Genomic DNA, 5692 nt, shown 5'->3' with positions numbered 1-5692 from the left:
TCTCTCCCTCTCTCTCTCTCTCTCTCTCTCTCTCTCTCTCTCTCTCTCTCTCTCTCTCTCTCTCAATTGTTCTTTTTATTGTTCAGAAATTTCCCTTCTCTAGAAAGAAGGCCCACATTGGAGTTGTTCCTGGGACATCCCCTAGAGGTTAGCACTTCTTTGGAAGTTTCCCTCCTTTTACTTAAAGGTTAGATGCTGAATTACTCTTCTCTTTCCATAAGGCTAGGCTTCAGGAAATCTTATTCCTTAGACTATGTGGCTCCCTGCTCCTTGACTATATATAGTTGAGAGTTTATACCATTGACTCCCTAAAGTGGTGGAGTTATGAGTACAAAAAAATTCTCCTCTGGGCTCATGTGAAGCCATTACTACTACTACTACTACTACTACTACTACTACTACTACTACTACTACTACTACTACTACTACTACTACTACTACTATACAATTAAGGTTTGCAAATTTCTTTTATCTTCATTTCTTTAGTGCTTGGTACAGAGTAGGTGTTTAATAAATACTTGTTTAATTTATTGCCACATTTTTCTAATGGAACCCAGGATTAGATTTGGCCCCTGCCCAAAGTCTCTAAAATGATGTCTACTATTTGGGAGGTACTGGGGATCTGCTTTTGGGAGATAATAGAACTGGAATAGGAGTGGGAATTTTATGTTGGTCCACTATGTGGTTGGGAGCCAGCTTTTAGCATTGGCTACACAGCTGGAATGGTCTGTATCTTTAAAACTCCCTGGGCATATCCTGTCCTTTCCCCTTGTATTCATGTATAAAGGTGAAGGAGTCAGTCATTCACAGGTAGTGATACAATGTGGTAAGGGGAGAGGACCTGAGGGCCATGTCCCTTCTGCCATAGGCTACTCATCTGCTGAGAGGAAAGGAGATTTTTATTGTTAGAACTTGAATGGGTAAAGATTGCTCCCAAGCACATGGTAGGCTAATGCAGAATGTCAATCTGTGCATTGATTCCATTGTTTCCCAGAAGTAGGTCCTTCATGGTTCCCATGTGGGTGACATCATTTTAGATAGTATAGGCATGCATGAAAAACTTGTTATAATTTTAAAGAGAGTAAAAAAATAATTTTAGATATTCTGTAAAATGATTAAAAAATTAGATATCAGCTGTCCTTAGCCCTGATGAGAATTTCTTCTTTAAACTTCCTTATAACACTTACTCATGGACCTTGGAAGCTTGCAGAGGGAGAGGTCCTACACTTCAGGTGTCAGAGTGATTTAAGGATTCATTTCCAAGTCTAATCCAGCCCTGATCACAGGGTTGTTCTCATTTGGTTAAACCTGAGGTAGATAAGGTAAGAGTAAACCCACCAAGACCTACTCAGTGATTCATGGAATCACAGAATGTTAGTATTAGACAAATCAAACAATTTAGGTTGAATTTGTGAGAGATCCTTCAAGAAACTTTGAGGCATGTAATGAAAGGAGTGAGTAATTCATGAATATTATGGATAGCAATGGCAATATTTTTGGTCAGAAAGACCTACCTGTTTACTCTCAAACTGCATGATCTGGAGATGCCTACTTTGCCTATGATTAAAGCTGGCACTGCCACTGCCCATGCTGTACACCTGGAAGGAAAGAATAGGCTCAGTATGAAGGAGGTTAAGGTGACAAGAATACTAGTTTTGTAATCATATGACCTGAGTTTGAATTCTAGCTCTGATACTTTCTATCTGTGCAATCCTTGGGCAAGTCATTTCAACCTGTTAGGGTCTTAATTTCCTTATCTTTAAAATGAATATTGTAGAGAATCATTCCCTCCCAATTCTAAATCTATGATCCTATGAGCCTGTTTCTGAGATCTAAGGACCCTGTAGTTAAAAAAGCAAAATTAACCTTTACCCTGAGTGCCTGTGGGGAAATTAATGAAAAAAAGTCTATTAACAAAAAGAAAAATTTAGTTTGGAGTTAACTTTTATCTGAGCCATTTTTGGCCAACAAAGCCAGCAAAGAAGGCTGGTCAGCCATGTAATGGCTGAAGACTGATTTTTGATCCTTGCTGCTTCCTTCTCTCTTTTCATTCTTGCAGGTCTGCACTTGGCAACCAAGATGGTCTGACTTCATTGAATTTGACTTCCATTGAATCTGAAATGAAATCTTGGTTGTTAACAATATCAGAACACAGATCCTGCCCTTTCTCTTCAGTTCTGCCTCCTATAATGATATCCATGAATTTTGGGGCTAGAGAAGTGTGTGAGTGAGTGAGAGAGAGAGAGAGAGAGAGAGAGAGAGAGAGAGAGAGAGAGATGAGGTTTTTGATTGTCTTTCTTATGACCACATTATGTTAATTTCCTGATGTCTTAGAGTACAGGAGGAGAAAAGCAATAACTCTGTAATATGAGGACCAAATTTTCAGAGTTGTTGTCATGGAAACCAGGGGAAGTACTTACTTTGGCTTGAGTAAATTGAATAACCACATTAAAAGGGTTGAATGTACAACTTATTTATACAATCTGAGTGAGCAGCAGTGATAGGAAAATCAACAGGAAAAGTGAATTTTTAGGAGGGAAGAATTTTCAGGAGGGCTGGTTTAGAGATCTGCATGATCACCCCTTTCCCTTTAAGAAAGAAAAATTGAATATGTTACTGCTAAAATAAGGAGAAGGCAGATGTACTGGACCTGTGATTTCATTGGTAGAAGGAATTCTCAAAGAGGAATGGAGGTTGCCATCTTCTCCATAACTTATACTCTTTAAAAAAGGTTTTGTTGGTATGTTTTGTTTTTCCATCATAAACATTTAAGAGATTCCTTCCACTTTAGAAGTCTCTTGTAACAAAGTTAACTAATAATACAATTCATGCATCATTTCATATATTTAATGTCCCCCACACCTCTCTCTCTCTTTTTAAAGAACATAAATCTATTTTCTCTCCTTTCTACCTGGCACTCTATTGAAAAAAAAGGAAAAAATCAAATGAACTGATAATGAAAATTCTCTGTTACAGAAAGATGATGGATATAGGGTTCAGAATGAAACATGTACATATACTTATTATTTGCTAATATCTATTATAATAAATTAATCAATTTATGTAATATAATATAGTACATAATATAATTAATATATATTATATTAACATAATATAACCACAAATTTGCATATAGCCAATGAGGGAATCTGTATTATTTGGTTATGTATATTTGTTACAATTTATAGTCTTAGAGAGTGGCCTAGAACACCTAGAGGATAAGTATCTTATCCAAGTTTGTATAATAGGTAGGATTTGGACCCAGATCTTACTAGGTTCCCTTTCCAATGTCCTCTTTTAAAATGTCTTTCCCAACTTCCATGAATTGATGCAGAGTGAAATGAGTAGAAACAGGAGAATATTTTGTACACAGTAACTAAAACATTTTGGGATGAATTAAATGTAATGGACTTGGCTACTAATAACAATACAATGATCCAGGACAATTCTGAGGGATTTATGAGAAAAAATGCTATCCACATCTAGAGAAAGAACTGTGGGAGTAGAAACATGGAAGACCAAGATATGATTTATTGCTGGTTTATATGGGTATAGTGTTTGGGGTTTTGGTTTTAGAAGATTACTCTATTACAAGATTAAATAATATGGAAATAGATATCAAGTGAAAACACAGTATAACCCAGTGAATTGCTTGTCAGCCCTGGGGGGATATTGGGGGGAGGAGGGAAGAGGGGAGGGAGAAAACATGAATCATGTAACCATGGAACATATTTAAAAATAAATAAAATTAAATATCTTTCCCAGAGAAAGAGAAGTACATAATCTATTGGCAATGAACCACAAGCTAGTGTAAATTGATTGATTGATCAGATATGGTTGTGAGGCAGCTAGGTTGAATAGGAGGATGATTCTGTAGGTGTTTGTACCAGGTTTCTTCATATTCTGAGTAAACTGGGCAGCCAGGTGTCACAGTGGATAGCTTGCTGGATTTTAAGTCAGGAAGACTCATCACTGTGAGTTCAAATCTGGTCAAGAAGGTTGGAAATTTAAATTCCAACACAGACACTGGCTGTGTGACCCCAGGAAAGGCACTTAACCCTGTTTGTCTCAGTTTCCTTATCTGTAAAATGAGCTGGAGAAGGAAATAGCAAATCACTTCAGTATCTTTGCCAAGAAAACCCCCAAATGAGTCATATAGAGTCAGACATGACTGAAACAATTGAACAACTTCTTAACTCCAAACCCGGTGCCGTATCCCCTAAGCTATGCTGCTTGTGAGGTCACACCTCAAAGAAGTTACATGATTTATTCAAGATTACAGTTTGTAGAAGAGCTGTTTCTGAATTCAGGTGTCCAGACTTTCAGACCAGTTGTATTGCTGGTGATGTGCATGATCACATAGCACTCTGAGGTTCCCAAAGCCCTTTATATGGCAGTCTCTCATTTGATCCTCACAAAAGTGTTATGAAGTAGTTGCTATTATTATCTTCATTTCATAGATGAGGAAATAGAGGCTGAGAGAGCCAAAGTGACTAGCCAAGAGTCACACAGCTAGTGTCTGGGTTAGACTTAAAATTTCCAACCTTCTTGACATCACATTCAACACAGTGACTCCCAGCTGCCCCACCACTGTATCTTATAAACCAATCCACACTACTATGAGAACAATTGACAGCAAATGACTGTATTTTGCTCTCTAAAGGTGGTGTGAGAGCTTGCTGAGTCCTTTTCAGGTCTGCGCATCCTCTTTCAGCATCTACCTGCCATCTAGATCTCACCTGCGGCCCCAAGAAGCTGTAGCATGTGCCATCCCATGGAGGTGGGGTACACTAGGGAAGGATAACCAGGTGAAGACTTCTCCAGTGGGAAGGGTAAATGAGAACAGTTTGTTCCAAAGACTATGAAGGCAGCAGAAGCAGGCACTGTGGAAGCTCAGAGCTTGCGTAGACAGCAAAGACGCCAAGGCACTGCATCCTGTGCCATTGCCAGTTGTTCTGACTTTTGTTTTGCCATTGGACATGGATGACTCTGGAAGAGACAGAGAGTGAGACAAAGGCACATAGAGGGAGAAGATGAAAGTAAAGAATTCTAGGAAGCGTCCAGCAATCAACCTCATTTGGTCTTATCTGTCTTTTGTATCTTTCTCTTTTTCTACCACACCAAAACAAAACAAACCAAAACAAACAAACCAAAACAAACAAAAAAAGCCAAACCCCCCAAATCTCTGGGCAACTCTGCCTCAGTTAAATCCAATTTATGCACCAATTGAAAAGACATCACACTGTAATGCCATTTTTGTCTTCTTTGAGTCAGAAGGCCACTGACAAAAAGGATATTTGAAGATGAGGCTTAAAGATAGGACTTTCTAATGGTAGACTTTCAGATAATATCTCAGGGTAGGTGATCTGTGCAGGGCATCAGGATGGGAGGGGTGCATGGATGAGTTGTTGGGGAAGAGGGAGACTTACACTGGTATATCCAGACACCCACTGGAACAGCTGAGGAGTCCTTAGTTTGGAAAAGTGCCTCCCTTGTGGTCAGAGGAATGAAGGAGACCTCAGACATCCTGGCCTGACAAAACCAAGGTGCCCCTCTCATCTATCACAGCGTAAATCCTGCCTGAGTCCATTTGGGTAAAAAAAATGGTCTTTCTGGTACCATATGCAGGGCTTTTAATGCCCCCTGCTTTGTCCCCCTCCAGGTTGTACTTTTTAGTTACAAGAACAACACC

At 39.0% G+C, this 5692-nt stretch overlaps 1 pseudogene; it reads right to left on the bottom strand.

Moving 5' to 3' along the window:
- The window catches only part of LOC100025388 (heat shock protein HSP 90-beta-like), a 126885-nt pseudogene extending 125296 nt beyond the window's left edge, over nt 1-1589 (bottom strand).
- Nucleotides 1590-5692: the final 4103 nt, after the last annotated feature.

The sequence above is a fragment of the Monodelphis domestica genome, chromosome 7 (genome assembly GCF_027887165.1).
Source record: "Monodelphis domestica isolate mMonDom1 chromosome 7, mMonDom1.pri, whole genome shotgun sequence".
Classification (NCBI taxonomy): domain Eukaryota; kingdom Metazoa; phylum Chordata; class Mammalia; order Didelphimorphia; family Didelphidae; genus Monodelphis; species Monodelphis domestica.
Note: the sequence above shows the minus strand (reverse complement) of the source record. Positions and strands in the feature narration are given on the sequence as shown.